General features: G+C 41.1%; 1 protein-coding gene across 2 annotated transcripts in view; it reads right to left on the bottom strand.

The window, feature by feature from the left end:
- Nucleotides 1-16,694, bottom strand: part of tacr1a (tachykinin receptor 1a) — a 99,306-nt gene that overhangs the window by 32,582 nt on the left and 50,030 nt on the right. The gene's annotated exons all lie outside the window — the stretch shown is intronic.

Raw genomic sequence — 16,694 nt, 5'->3', positions numbered from 1 at the left:
TGTGTGAGTGAGTGTGTGTGTGTCTAACAATGTTATGTGTACAGTAGGTGTTGTTGTATTTTTTTGTTATGACGAGCAAATATTCTCTAAAGCAGTGGTCCCCAAACTAAGGCGCGCGGGCCGGATACATTTGGCCCGGCCCCCTGAACAATACGCATTATGATTTTTTTTCAGTCTGGCCACGCAAATCCTAGACTAGCCCTGTGAAATAGAACGGAATAATGGCGAAAAGGTTAGGTAAGAGAAACATGTATTCAGAATGCAGGGTATTTAACCTGCAGTGGTCAAACGATTATGTTTTTGTTCAATGCAAAGAAAAGGCTGTTTGTCTCATCTGTCAAGAGGCGTTTGCGGTATTCAAAGAATACAATCTGCGCTGACACTATGAATCCCGTCACAAAGACAAGTATGATAACTTGCAAGGCCAAATGCGAGCAGACAAACTCTCAAAGCTAAAAAGTGGACTGTTAGATCAGCAGAATACATTTGTACGCCAAGCTCAGCTGAACCAGTCATCCGTTCGGGCCAGCTTTCGGGTTGCTCAACTGATAGCAAGTAGCGGTAAACCTTTCACTGATGGAGAGTTTGTCAAGAAATGTTTGAATGATGTCGCGGAAGAGGTGTGTCCCGAGAAGTTTGTCGGCGAGTACAATCACCAGATGCATTGAAGAAATCGGGGGTAATGTATATGCCCAGCTGCAGCAGAAGACCAAAGAATTTGACTTTTTTTCATTAGCACTGGATGAGAGCACGGACGTGCAAGACACAGCGCAGCTGCTCATTTTTATTCGTGGAGTTAGCGCAAACTTTGAGATGTGCGAGGAGCTGGCAGCCCTCCAAAGTCTCAAAGGGACTACAATGGGGGAGGATATTTTCGGCAAAGTATGCCAAACCATGGAAGAGTTGGACCTAGACTGGTCAAAGCTTGCCAGCATCACGACTGACGGGGCTCCTAGTATGGTGGGCGCGTCTCGGGGTCTAATAGGACGCATGAACCGGGAGATGGAAGATCGGGGTCTCACCGCCCCGCTACAAGTCCACTGCCTAATTCACCAGCAAGCACTGTGCTGCAAAGTGTTGAAGTGGGATTCTGTCATGAAGGTTGTGGTGTCATGCATAAACTTCATCAGAGCAAAGGGACTTAAACACAGGCAGTTCCAACAATTCCTGTCTGAACTGGAGTCTGCGCACGGCGATGTGCTGTACTACACAGAGGTCCGATGGTTGAGCCGGGGCAGAGTTTTGAGGCGTTTTTACGAGCTGCTACCCGAAATTAACGCATTTCTTCATTCAAAAGACAAAACGGTCCCAGAGCTGATCGACCCAGAATGGAAATGGCACCTCGCATTTTTAACAGACGTGACAGAAATGCTGAACAGCCTTAACTTGCAGCTACAAGGCTGGAAATGCTGAAGGCGGAGTTCGGTGTGCGATTCCGGATACTACATGTTAATGCAAAATAAATCCGTCTTTTCCAGAACCCCTTTCTTGCCGACATCGACAGAACTGTGATGTTCTGAAAGACGCATTCAAGCCCAACAGTCTCATTGACTTCTATGCCGCCCTCCCAAACGACACGTACCCTAACATAAAAAAACACGCAATGAAGATGTTTACACATTTTGGCAGCACGTATATCTGCGAGCAAACCTTTTCACACATGAAACACCTGAAAACTCAGATGAGATCAAGATTGACAGATGAACATCTGCATCAGTGTTTGAGACTGGCTGTGACTAGAATGGAACCTAACATTCAACTTCTCACCAGCCAGATGCAGGCCCACGGTTCACACTGATGAACATACATAGGTAAGCTCACTTTTCTGACTTGAATGAGTCATTCTGAGTATAAACAAATGTAATCATAATAAAATCTACTGCAATAAAATCCATCTCCACAACCATACTGGTAGTGAAATGTATTGTGCTGTTTAGGTGCTGTATCACTTAGTTCGGTTTCTCAGCCTGCTTGCTTTGTGGTTTTCACAGGGAAGTTGATGAGAGAGAGCTGCAAACACAGTGTCTACAAGCCTACTGGAACCTACAAAAGGATTATAAGGAAGGAACACAAGAACTTTGAGAGACTGCTCATATGAGTCATTTGAGTAAGAGATTCTGCTCTGACAACTAAGCTAAACTTTGACCTGTTAAGATTGTGCATGGCTCAACAGAAAGTTAATGTTCAATGGACATTTTTTCTGTGAAGAACCCAGAGAGGGTTATTTGGTTATTATTTATTTCACAAATAGTGTTATTATTTATGTCCTGACTTTTTTTTCTGTGAAGATCCCGGAAAGGGTTATTAATATTTGGTTATGTGTGGCTTTCTAGAAAACAATAAATGTTTACGTTTAGGCACCCCTGCGATCGTCACACTTTTTCTGTTACAAACTGACCCCGGCCCCCATCAGAGAAGGGAAAAGTTATGTGGCCCTCACAGGAAAAAGTTTGGGGACCCCTGATCTAAAGGATAAAAAGATGAGAACAATCCTCCAGAAAAGTCGCACTTATTGCGAGTTTGTTCTGCTCTCATGTTGTTGTTTTTGGTCTAGGTTTACTGTTTACAATATATCACTAGTTTGTGAACGTTTTGAAGCTTGAAGTTTGACATTTCAGCTTGTCATTTTGTTTTTTTCCGGAGCCAGAAATGACCACATTTGGACGAAAGGGTGCAACTATAGGAAATGGCGAGTCCTGGTCCGATTAGCATAGCAACCGTTAGCATAGCAAACTAGCAAGGTTAAAGTGAATCCATAATTGTCATGATTCATTGGGATGCTAATTTAGCTGTCATGTCATGGTGATGGCAAAGGTTAATTTAGGATGTTTTTTTATATATTTAAGGGTTTTGTGAAATTTGTGTTTTTGAAATGTTTTTTAACACAATGTTGTGTTTTGACCTTCAGGGCCACCGTACCTTTAGCTGGAAACTGTCTAGCAACACTGGCCATGCTTTGTGTGTTGGCCTGCAACAGTTATCCAGTGCATTCACAATCAGTGTCATCTATTAATACTGTCCTATGAGACCCCCACCCACTAATTCCCACTGAAGACGAGGTGAGGACGTCCGGAAACAGAGACGTTTGGGATCTGACCCGGGATCAGCTTTAATCAGACGTGTCGTTTACAGCTACATGTTTGTAATGTGATGCAGAAATGCAGCTTTGTATGCAAATCACACACTGGTTTAAGAGGGTCTCTGGCACGGTTATGTTTTTGTATGGTTTTGTGGGGGTATGCAGTTGGTATTTGTACGGTGGCCCTGAAGGTCAAAACACAAAAACACTTAAACAAACAACAAAACTAAAAAACATTTGTATTTATTTTGTATGTGTTTTTTTAAATGTTGTGTTTTGACCTTCAGACCAAACGCCAACTTAAAACCTTTAATTTAGTGTTTTGAGAAATGTGTTTTTGTTTTTTGAAATGTAGTGTTTTGGCCTTCAGGGCCACTGTACAATACTGGCGAACTAAAGGTTGTTATGTTCCATAGAATGTTCTTAACATCCCGATAGCAATGAATATCTTAAATGCTTTGACAATAAATCCATGTCATCTGAGCCGGCTAAAGTAACTGGATGGCCTACCTGCCTGTCAGCCTTCCATCTGGGCACAAACTTATCTCGTGCCCTCATTGGTCATGTGCGCGTTCGTGTGTGTTGGAGGAGGGGCTCTGTGAGGAAGTCTGAAGGAAGGGGCAGACTTTTTGCGTTTGTGTATTTTCAGATTAAAGCTTACTGGAGCTGGTTTCTCCATTCTTACCTACCTTTAAGTGTTTTGTGATTTTTGTTTATGTTTTAGTGTTTTGTGAACTGTTCGGATTTTTTTATTGTTGTTGTGTTTTGTTAAACGTTTTTTTAAATGTAGTGTTTTGAACTGTTAAAGCCACCGTACAAATACAAACCTAAAACACAGCCAATTAAATGTTTTGTGATTTTCTTTTTGCCATGTTTTAGTGTTTTGTAAGGTGTCTTGATTTTTGAATTGTTGTGTTGTTTTTGTTGTGTTTTGACCTTCAGGACCACCGTATATTTGGCTGGAAACTGTCTGGCAGCACTGGGCTCTGTTTTTTCTGTGCTGGCCTGCAACAGTTCTCCACGAGTGCCTTCATAAACAGCGTGAATTAGTCAGTGAGGTCTCATAGGACCATATGAATAGATGACTGCAAAACACCAGACTGGCAATTAGACGGGGGGTTGACATCGCCCGGAAACAGAAGCATGTGGGATCTGACCCGGGGTCAGCGTTAATCAGACGTGTCGTTTCAGGCCTCGGCGGCAGAGTGACTCCTGCTTTCTCACTGCGCTGCTGTCACTATTACAGTTTCATTAAAAAAAGTAATAAGTGCAGCTGGCAGCCTGCATGAACAATGAGCTGCTCATAAAAAACTGCATTTCCATGGAGAAAAGTGGCAAGGGCTGTAAAAAAAGGTAAGGCAAATAAAGCATGCAGGCAGCAGCGTGATGGGGTACTAAGTATATTTACTCATGTATTGTACTTGAGTGCACAATGAGGGTACTTGCACTTTACTTGAGTATTTTAGTTTTTACTCAATTGTCTACTTCCTTACATTTCCAAGAAAAATGGTGTACTTTAAAAAAAATATATATTATTTGAAAGTGCATTTTGCTAATTATACTTACATACTTTTACCTAAAGGGTCCATATTCTCCCCATGTTCAGTATATCAGTATGTAGTGTCTCTACTTTAAAGAGTCCTCTCCTGCTGATGTTCTGGTGTATATCAGTATGTAGTGTCTCTACTTTAAAGAGTTCTCTCCTGCTGATGTTCAGGTGTATATCAGTATGTAGTGTCTCTACTTTAAAGAGTCCTCTCCTGCTGATGTTCTGGTGTATATCAGTATGTAGTGTCTCTACTTTAAAGAGTTCTCTCCTGCTGATGTTCAGGTGTATATCAGTATGTAGTGTCTCTACTTTAAAGAGTCCTCTCCTGCTCATTTTCAGGTGTATATCAGTATGTAGTGTCTCTACTTTAAAGAGTCCTCTCCTGCTGATGTTCAGGTGTATATCAGTATGCAGTGTCTCTACTTTAAAGAGTCCTCTCCTGCTGATGTTCAGGTGTATATCAGTATGTAGTGTCTCTACTTGAAAGAGTCCTCTCCTGCTGATGTTCAGGTGTATATCAGTATGTAGTGTCTCTACTTTAAAGAGTCCTCTCCTACTGATGTTCAGGTGTATATCAGTATGTAGTGTCTCTACTTTAAAGAGTCCTCTCCTGCTGATGTTCAGGTGTATATCAGTATGTAGTGTCTCTACTTTAAAGAGTCCTCTCCTACTGATGTTCAGGTGTATATCAGTATGTAGTGTCTCTACTTTAAAGAGTCCTCTCCTGCTGATGTTCAGGTGTATATCAGTATGTTGTGTCTCTACTTTAAAGAGTCCTCTCCTGCTGATGTTCAGGTGTATATCAGTATGTAGTGTCTCTACTTTAAAGAGTCCTCTCCTGCTGATGTTCAGGTGTATATCAGTATGGAGTGTCTCTACTTAAAGAGTCCTCTCCTGCTGATGTTCAGGGTGTATATCAGTATGTAGTGTCTCTACTTTAAAGAGTCCTCTCCTGCTGATGTTCAGGTGTATATCAGTATGTAGTGTCTCTACTTTAAAGAGTCCTCTCCTGCTGATGTTCAGGTGTATATCAGTATGGAGTGTCTCTACTTTAAAGAGTCCTCTCCTGCTGATGTTCAGGTGTATATCAGTATGTAGTGTCTCTACTTAAAAGAGTCCTCTCCTGCTGATGTTCAGGTGTATATCAGTATGTAGTGTCTCTACTTTAAAGAGTCCTCTCCTGCTGATGTTCAGGTGTATATCAGTATGTAGTGTCTCTACTTTAAAGAGTCCTCTCCTGCTGATGTTCAGGTGTATATCAGTATGTAGTGTCTCTACTTTAAAGAGTCCTCTCCTGCTGATGTTCAGGTGTATATCAGTATGTAGTGTCTCTACTTTAAAGAGTCCTCTCCTGCTGATGTTCAGGTGTATATCAGTATGTAGTGTCTCTACTTTAAAGAGTCCTCTCCTGCTGATGTTCAGGTGTATATCAGTATGGAGTGTCTCTACTTTAAAGAGTCCTCTCCTGCTGATGTTCAGGTGTAATCCTCTCCTGCTGATGTGCAGGTGTATCAGTATGGAGTGTCTCTACTTTAAAGAGTCCTCTCCTGCTGATGTTCAGGTGTATATCAGTAGGTAGTGTCTCTACTTTAAAGAGTCCTCTCCTGCTGATGTGCAGGTTGTATCAGTATGTAGTGTCTCTACTTTAAAGAGTCCTCTCCTGCTGATGTGCAGGTGTATCAGTATGTAGTGTCTCTACTTTAAAGAGTCCTCTCCTGCTGATGTTCAGGTGTATATCAGTATGGAGTGTCTCTACTTTAAAGAGTCCTCTCCTGCTGATGTTCAGGTGTATATCAGTATTGTAGTGTCTCTACTTTAAAGAGTCCTCTCCTGCTGATGTTCAGGTGTAATATCAGTATGTAGTGTCTCTACTTTTAAAGAGTCCTCTCACTGCTGATGTTCAGGTGTATATCAGTATGTAGTGTCTCTACTTTAAAGAGTCCTATCCTGCTGATGTTCAGGTGTATATCAGTGTTGTAGTGCCTCTACTTTAAAGAGTCCTCTCCTGCTGATGTTCAGGTGTATATCAGTATGTAGTGTCTCTACTTTAAAGAGTCCTCTCCTGCTGATGTTCAGGTGTATATCAGTATGTAGTGTCTCTACTTTTAAAGAGTCCTCTCCTGCTGATGTTCAGGTGTATATCAGTATGTAGTGTCTCTACTTTAAAAGAGTCCTCTCCTGCTGATGTTCAGGTGTATATCAGTATGTAGTGTCTCTACTTTAAAGAGTCCTCTCCTGCTGATGTCAGGTGTATATCAGTATGTAGTGTCTCTACTTTTAACAGAGTCCTCTCCTGCTGATGTTCAGGTGTATATCAGTATGTAGTGTCTCTACTTTTAAAGAGTCCTCTCCTGCTGATGTTCAGGTGTATATCAGTATGTAGTGTCTCTACTTTAAAGAGTCCTCTCCTGCTGATGTTCAGGTGTATATCAGTATGTAGTGTCTCTACTTTAAAGAGTCCTCTCCTGCTGATGTTCAGGTGTATATCAGTATGTAGTGTCTCTACTTTAAAGAGTCCTCTCCTGCTGATGTTCAGGTGTATAATCAGTATGTAGTGTCTCTACTTTAAAGAGTCCTCTCCTGCTGATGTTCAGGTGTATATCAGTATGTAGTGTCTCTACTTTAAAGAGTCCTCTCCTGCTGATGTTCAGGTGTATATCAGTGTGTAGTGTCGTCCTCTACTTTAAAGAGTCCTCTCCTGCTGATGTTCAGGTGTATATCAGTATGTAGTGTCCTCTACTTTAAAGAGTCCTCTCCTGCTGATGTTCAGGTGTATATCAGTATGTAGTGTCCTCTACTTTAAAGAGTCCTCTCCTGCTGATGTTCAGGTGTATATCAGTATGTAGTGTCTCTACTTTAAAGAGTCCTCTCCTGCTGATGTTCAGTGTATATCAGTATGTCGTAGTGTCTCTACTTTAAGAGTCCTCTCCTGCTGATGTTCAGGTGTATATCAGTATGTAGTGTCTCTACTTTAAAGAGTCCTCTCCTGCTGATGTTCAGGTGTATATCAGTATGTAGTATTCTCTACTTTAAAGAGTCCTCTCCTGCTGTTGTTCAGGGTATATCAGTATGTAGTGTCTCTACTTTAAAGAGTCCTCTCCTGCTGATGTTTCTAGGTGTATATCAGTATGTAGTTGTCTCTACTTTAAAGAGTCCTCTCCGCTGATGTTCAGGTGTATATCAGTATGTAGTGTCTCTACTTTAAAGAGTCCTCTCCTGCTGATGTTCATGGTGTTGTATATCAGTATGATAGTGTCTCTTCTCTTTAAAGAGGTCTCTCCCTTGCTTGATGTGTTCAGGTGTATATCAGTTATGTAGTGTCTCTACTTTAAAGAGTCCTCTCTCCCATGCTGATGTTTACAGGTGTATATCCAGTATGTAGTGGTCTCTACTTTTTAAGAGTCCTCTCCTGCTGATGTTCAGGTGTATATCAGTAGGTGGTAGTGTCTCTCTACTTTAAAGAGTCCTCTCCTGCTGATGTTGCAGGTGTATCAGTATGTAGTTTTTTGTCTCTACTTTTAAAGAGTCCTCTCCTGCTGATGTTCAGGTGTATATCAGTATGGAGTGTCTCTACTTTAAAGAGTCCTCTCCTGCTGATGTTCAGGTGTATATCAGTATGTAGTGTCTCTACTTTAAAGAGTCCTCTCCTGCTGATGTTCAGGTGTATATCAGTATGTAGTGTCTCTACTTTAAAGAGTTCTCTCCTGCTGATGTTCAGGTGTATATCAGTGTGTAGTGCCTCTACTTTAAAGAGTCCTCTCCTGCTGATGTTCAGGTGTATATCAGTATGTAGTGTCTCTACTTTAAAGAGTCCTCTCCTGCTGATGTTCAGGTGTATATCAGTATGTAGTGTCTCTACTTTAAAGAGTCCTCTCCTGCTGATGTTTCAGGTTGTATATCAGTATGTAGTGTCTCTACTTTAAAGAGTCCTCTCCTGCTGATGTTCAGGTGTATATCAGTATGTAGTGTCTCTTCATGTCTCCATGCTTTAATGTTCAAAAAGCTCTTTATTGTTCTCATACTGCCTGTGCTGCAGCACCTCTTTTCACCCTCTGTCTGAAACCAGAGCCCAGTCTGCTCTGATTGGTTAGCTGGCCGGCTCTGTTTTAATTGGTCAACCGCTTAGAGATGTCCCAGGGCGTTTTTGGCAACCATTACATGCACAAAAACCTTTTCAATGCAGGACTTTTACTTAGAATACTACAGTAGTACAGGTATAAGTACTTTTCTCTTCAGTAAACAATATAAGTACTTCCTCCACCTCTGCTTGTTTGTGTATCTGTACCTCTGTGTGTGTGAGGCGCAGATATGCCGGTGGGATTACAAAAAGACAATTGGAAGAAATTGAAGTTACTAAAGTGTGAATAAATCACCTGCAGGCGTGTGTGAGGCGTCCTGTGTTCAGAGCAAGCTTCAGAAGTTAGTGCAGCACAGCGAGGTTTCAACGTTTACATAACACCACCATGTGCACAACAATAAACTTCCTCTCCTCCTCTTTGATCGTAGGGGGGATGAAATTGCTTCACTATCGGTGGTAGAAATTCGAGTTTTTGCTATTTCCTTCTGCAAAAGCAATGCAGTGACTCACATAATGATTAGTCACTGGTGTGAAAGGCCTTTGGATCTATTTTGGCGACGCAAAGAATGATGATATCTGGGGGAAAGGTGACGGCATTTCGCTCTTAATCAGTAACTACTCGTATACAGTGGAGGCCTAAACTAGGGACGGGAATCACCAGGCTCCCCACGATACGATACTGTCACGATACTTAAGCCACGATACGATAGTATTGCGATTCTACGATATGCTAAGTATTGCGTTATTGCAAATCACATGGCTCATATCCATGTGCGTCTACCTGCCTGGTTAAAACATGTATTTGCAATATTTGTAGAGGAAACTTCTGTGTAGTAATGCATGGGAGTCACCGACTCAGGAAGGAGACACGGTGGAGCAGGAGCTTTGATGTCAAACCACTGATGATTTATTTGGAGTTTCGGCCGGAGCATTCACATCACAAATCACAGCAGTCACGGTGAGACTGCACGGGTGGGTTGCCACGCCAATTCTGGAGCGCCTCTCTCTTGCTAGCCCATTTAACTGGTTTCACAGAGAGTCATCAACATGTTTTGATAAGATAGCTTTAGACAGTTGGGCACACTGAGTTACCTGCGTCCGTCATTTAGGGCCTCGAATATGTCATACCCTGGAGTCCACAAACAACAAAGAAGGAAGTGTCCCAGTGCACCCACAACAAAGACCATCTGTGACCTAGTGTTGACCGGTCACAGAATGGGAACAATAACATTATGGCTGAAGCAGCCTATGTCCACAGACGTCAGGGTTGGTCCTGTACGTCATATCTAGGAGTCTAGGACAATTATTTCCCTAACAATATGAATAGTTTATGTGAATAACCCAACTTGTGTTCTTTGAACCTGAAAAGGAGATGGCATTGTTTCTGTTACTTTCATTGCAATTGTATACATGTCTTAATTTAACTTCATGTTTTATATAGACATGCTTTGATTTAGAAGGCGACTTTGCGCTATTAGCAGGAAGTTACTGTTCCCAAAGCAAAGACGGAGAAAAATAACAGATATTAACGGAGATATCAACTTTGAAATACGGCGATATCAAAAGATAACGTTTACATTTAAGTGTTAGCAAGAGGCACAAGGTTAGTGTTGACTGTAATATAAACATGTGGTGTGTGTCTTAATTCGTTTATATACTGCATTATAACTTTGCTAACTATTTAAAGTTCACTTGTTTAATGGTATTCTAAAGTAATACGCAAATGGATGTAGCTTAAATGTAGTTTTGTGTCTTTGTGTAGCTCTTACGTTGGTTTTTGGAGTTTTCAATACATTCAAAATCATCAGTCAAGTGTACGGCCATCTTTCGGACGGATATGCTACACTTTATATCAGTGTTTCTCAAACTTTTTCATACCAAGGACCACTTAACCAATAAAAAAACACTCGCGGACCACCTAACTCCACAAATATCCAAAAACACATCGTTTTTTACAAATCGACTGAAAATGGAACAAACAAGTGGCCACATGTGTGATGAAGGTGTTTATCTGGGCTATATCATGCAATTGAAAGTGAAACTTAAGCTCGCTCCATTGCGCAGATATTCCCGCGAGAGTACGGAAAACTTTAATAAATGTATTTATTTAAAATGTGAAATTGTACCAATATACTCACGGACCACTAGGGGGCGCTCACGGACCACCGGTGGTCCGTGAGAAGCACTGGTTTATATCATAAAATATCTATACTTGGCGTCCGTGCAGCGATACAATATCGTGATACTATGCAGTATCGATTATTTCCCCCACCCCTGTCTATAACCCTGACAAAAGTCCGCATTTTAGCACTTCACTTCCTGTCTCCTCGTCTCGAAACCAATGGTTTTCTGAATGTGTTTTAGCCTGAAACAAGCCGGGGAGATTTGGTTTGTTTGCTCTTATATCTGAGACTTTTCAATGCAGCTGTCTTAAACAGGACTATCTTGTAAAAGAGAATTTGAATGTATAAAGGAAATACTCTGGGTTAAGTGAAGGTTAAGTACATACACATTTTAAGGAAGATTGCCGGCCGTTTAAGCACATTTTCCAAGTGGCCACACGTTGGTACTACACTCACCTTTCTTGTCTGTGACGTCATTTGGCCCAGAAATACTTTCCCCAATTGACTCATCGGGCAAAGAGACATCTGTACAGCAACTTTTTCTTTAGCTAAATGAACTACCTGACACTTTTATAATTATATATTATTTCTGATTTAATATTCAATTCCCTCCACACTTAATGTAAATAATATCCTGCTTTAAATCGTGTTAAATGAAAATTGGCCCTTTAATAGTGTTTTGTTTTGTTGTCAGAGTTTATAGATGTTTTATCTTCAGGGTCTACTGTATATTTAATGCTGTTTTATTTCTATTTTTAGATGTTTATATTCTACATTTGTTTATTTCTACTCTTTAATTTCTACTTATATGCAATGCCTTGTTTTGTAGGCTGCTGCAACGCAAAATATAAATACATGTTGGGATCAATAAAGTACATTCTTGCTAATCCTGTAGCCCTTATTGAAATCGGTCTGCACGTTGTAACATGGGTTAAAAGCTGAGTCCAGATGTTCTCTCTCGTTCGACTGGGACAATAGTGGAAATCTAAAGTGCGCTCTCTGGACCCTGATATGGAACATTTTTAATTTACACTCCCAATTTTGTTCTCCATGGTCCACTGAGTAACTCTCACACCGGGCCCAGAGCTCCAACACTGCATCCAGATCTCTTCATACATCCAATAAACCTTTTTAAACATGGTGCCAAACCTCTACAGTTTTAAATTGGTAACATAGAGTGGAGGTAACGACACGTTGTGTAAAAAACATATAAATCACATGCATTTAGTAATAAATAGCACTCTATATGCAATAAAGGTTGCCCCATATTGTAATACATTGTTATATATTGCAGCCTTTCACATGCGCAAACATATATTGTTTAGGATTTAGATCAAGTGTACAACATTTGTATCATATGTGACGAACTATTATATTTAGCAAGATAGGGAGAATTGATAAAACATTAAATATGATTTTTTTTGTTTTACCAGGGATAGACTTAATTAGATTTCAGAACTCATGGAAAATCCTAATTTATGCTGTCATTATGATTATTAATTGTCTTTATATGAAGTACGTTTGTATACATTTCATTAGTATACACTGTATATGTGCATATCCTTGATATTCAACTTGTTATGAGTTCATAGACACCAAAAACAGCAGATGTCTTATTAAACTACATATTCATAATCATGTTTGAGCACATGGGACTCTGTTATTTCCCCGTCAAATAGAATGGAATATGTAAAACAAACAGAAGTGCCATTTCCCAAAGAGTAAATGTTGCATGATGAGAAGAACTCACTTCAGCTGCGGCTCCAAACGAGGGAAATATCTGTGATTTCTGGATATTAAGTGCCTCCCTTCGAGACCCAAATACATGATGTATAATTTGAGTATTGCGCGGCGCTACCAGCTTCTGAGATGCTTCTTGTAAACGGCTCATCTGAGAGAAGCACGTAGAAATAAATCACAGCTACACAGGTTTTACTGCGTGCAGGAAAACAACCTCAACCTACGAAACACACAATATACAACACAGAGGGAGAGAGAGAGCTATTGACGACCAGACTGTGACCCTGCATGACTCTGAAACACTCAGTATGCTTCAGGACTAAAACTGTCCATTAGACATGGAGAAATTTAGACATTTAAATTCCCTGCAGCACTCTGTGAATATGTCGCTTCATATAAAGGCCTAACAATATAAAGTCAGCTCTACATGAGGCTTTCATTTAGGGAGGGTTGCAAAGAAAGCTGGCTAGATTTCGAGCTAAATTGGAATAAATAACGCAGGTCTACACGGAGTTAGTCTTTAAAACACTCTGTTGGAGGAAGTTTAACCCTGTCTGTTGTTGGAAACTCACCTACAATGTTGTATGGTCTTATTTGAACAAAGTGGTCACATGACTCCTGATGTTACTGCAGATCTGCTGTAAGCTAGCTAGCTAACGTAGCTAACCTAGTCATTTCAGATACACTGACAAACACGTAGAGTTCTGAGACAGACTCTCTGAACGTCACCAAGCTGTCCCAGCTGTGTGCGTCACTCTTTAGTGTCCCCTGGTCTCCCAGCTGTGTGCATCACTCTTTAGTGTCCCCTGGTCTCCCAGCTGTGTGCGTCACTCTTTATTGTCCCCTGTTCTCCCAGCTGTGTGCGTCACTCTTTAGTGTCCCCTGGTCTCCAGCTGTGTGCGTCACTCTTTATTGTCCCCTGTTCTCTCAGCTGTGTGTTTCACTCTTTATTGTCCCCTGGTCTCCCAGCTGTGTGCGTCACTCTTTATTGTCCCCTGTTCTCCCTGCTGTGTTTGTCACTCTTTAGTGTCCCCTGGTCTCCCAGATGTGTGCGTCGCTTTTTAGCGTCCCCTGGTCTCCTAGCTGTGTGCGTCACTCTTTATTGTCCCCTGGTCTCCAAGCTGTGTGCGTCACTCTTTAGTGTCCCCTGGTCTCTCAGCTGTGTGCGTCACTCTTTAGCGTCCCCTGGTCTCCCAGCTGTGTGCGTCACTCTTTAGTGTCCCCTGGTCTCCCAGCTGTGTGCGTCGCTTTTTAGCGTCCCCTGGTCTCCCAGCTGTGTGCGTCACTCTTTAGTGTCCCCGGGGGCCCAGTCCAATAGTCCATTTAGCTTAGGAACCTTCCTAACCAAGTGAAATGACCCGGAAGTACGTCACTGGCAGCCATGATAAGTGCCGTTCCAATTCTCCAAATGAAAGGAAAGGAGGTTTCAAGCTTCCTTTATAACCTCCTTTAGCTTAGGAACCACTGGACCTCCCTAGCCGAAAGGAGAGGAGAAAATGCTGCCCCACAATGCATTGCAGCCGCAGCATCTGCCGTCACACAACAGTCGGCCGTTCACGGACACAAACGATAATGGGAGAAATGATATCATGAAAGTTACGGTGCTTATTAAGCATTTTAAAACGTATGTGGTAAGTTGCCCAGCTGTGTGCGTCACTCTTTAGCGTCCCCTGGGCTGCTTCTCAGGTCGATTAAATGAAATCCTTGCTTCCCTCACTTGCGTCGTTTCCCTGCGTTTAGTCCCTCCCACCAGGGAAGCATGGAGGGACGCAAGGAAACCACGAGAAGCAGGGAAATAAGTTTTAAGAGCAATGGGACGTCCTTTCCTCCGGAGCGTCACGTGAAGCGACGTCCGTTTGTGATGACGCTGCACAGCTGATCGTCTGACAGCAGCTCTGTCCCCGTTATTTCCACACACCCCCCGCCTCTGTTAGTGCACATTTACTGACACAAACATTTGTATCATCTGTTGTAGACCCCAATAAATAAAATAAAATAAGAACTAATTCTCAAAAAAGATAAACGCCATTCTTAAAATTTATAAACGAACAATAGTTTGATTAATATTGATTAGAGTGCACAATAGAAATAAAATAATTGAGAGAAGAAAAAGAGATATGTTATCTATCAAAACCCAGTTAGATTAACATTCATTGGATTGCACACTTTGTTTGTTTGTTTGGATATGTAGTAAATTAACATTTTAATAGCACTTAATGACTGACTGAATGGAAATGACAATAAATGAAAATGTAAAACGAAAAAAGCGATCATGAAAATGTTTCCAAAAAAGGAATAAAATTATTTTTGACCACTTTGTTGTTCAGATATATCACATATTTGTAACTAAATGAAACATGAATTGAAACAAAACACGGTATAAACTGAGGAGTGACTCCCGTGAGGTTCATGTATTTTCTTCACTCTGCTCTCATGTCAAGAAGCATCAGATCAGTGCATGCACTGCCTCGTCCAATCAGTGAGCGATATACAGTAAGGGGGCGGGGTGAGTATCTGAGGATTTCATCGGAGGATGGTCTGGTGGTTCCTCGGTTATCGCTCCTCCATGATCGCTCCTCGCTCCTCGATCCTCGCTCCTCCGGCAGAAATAAGAGCCATGGGACGGTACTCAAGATGGCGCAGGCAAATCAACTTCCGGTGAGACCGAGGACCGAGGAGCGAGGAAATGAAAATAGTCGACCTGAGAAGCAGCCCTGGTCTCCCAGCTGTGTGCGTCACTTTTTAGTGTCTGGAGTTATATTTACGCACTGACGTCAACGTGGAATCAAGCTTTTTTTTAAAACGGATTCTTCAAAAGCTTATCGTTGTTCCTATGTTATGATTTACTGACTTTAAGGATGGAGTCTGAACCAGTGGAGTTGCATCGGGGAAAAGTCGATTCATGTTTTTATTTCTATGTGTTTCCATGTGTTCATCCAGGACCACATGGGGAATAACTGTCCTTAGTAATGCTCCTCAGTAAGAATCTCCTCATGGATTTGTCGGTCGTGATATTCTTCTGACTTGCTTTAAAATGCCGAAATTACTCTCAATGGCTTTTTTGTGTTCGTGTTTTTATGTCTTGAAATGTTTTGCACCTGCTGAACCGTCTTCATCTATAGCTGTAGCAGCAGAATTATAATTAAATGGTGTTCCATTCAAATGTAATTGCTCTTTTTAGCCTGTTCTATCCGCCTGCTTTCAGTAACTCCCCCGTGATGCGCCATCAATTTATTCTCTGAGAAGCCTCCGTGCTTTCTGCAGCGCTCGCTCATTTTACACCAAACACAAACAACATCCTCCTTAGTAATTAACGGCGTTCATAAAGTAAGTACATTTACTCAAGTACTGTACTCACAATTTTGAGGTAATTGTACTTCTACTCCCCTACATGTATTTAATCCCTTGAGTGACTTCACAGATGTGGATGAATGATGTGAAATATAACCAAGTGTTGAATCAGACTTTAGTTCCACCTGGAGTAAATCCACAAGCTACCCTGCAGTATACGAAGTCATTCAGACTAGCTGCACCTTTACCAGCTTTGAGAACACTTTCATGATCAATCATTATAAAACATATCATATATATTATTCTGAAATGGACCAATCTGCACAACGACTACTTTTACTGTCGCTACTTTCACTATATTTTGATGAGAATACTTTTCTACTTTTATTTGAGGAACATTTTGAATGCAGGACTTTTACTGTGACAGAGTATTCCTACACTCTGGTACTTCTACTTTTACTCAAGTACAACATCTGAGTACTTCTACTTTTACTCAAGTGCAAGATCTGAGTACTTCTGCTTTTACTCAAGTACAAGATCTGAGTACTTCTACTTTTACTCAAGTGCAAGATCTGAGTACTTCTACTTTTACTCAAGTACAAGATCTGAGTACTTCTACTTTTACTCAAGTACAAGATCTGAGTACTTCTACTTTTACTCAAGTACAAGATCTGAGTACTTCTACTTTTACTCAAGTACAAGATCTGAGTACTTCTGCTTTTACTCAAGTACAAGATCTGAGTACTTCTACTTTTACTCAAGTGCAAGATCTGAGTACTTCTACTTTTACTCAAGTACAAGATCTGAGTACTTCTACTTTTACTCAATACAAGA

Source organism: Gymnodraco acuticeps, unplaced genomic scaffold (assembly GCF_902827175.1).
Source record: "Gymnodraco acuticeps unplaced genomic scaffold, fGymAcu1.1, whole genome shotgun sequence".
NCBI classification, from domain to species: domain Eukaryota; kingdom Metazoa; phylum Chordata; class Actinopteri; order Perciformes; family Bathydraconidae; genus Gymnodraco; species Gymnodraco acuticeps.
The sequence above is the reverse complement of the archived record's forward strand: the minus strand, read 5'-3'. Positions and strand labels throughout refer to the sequence as shown.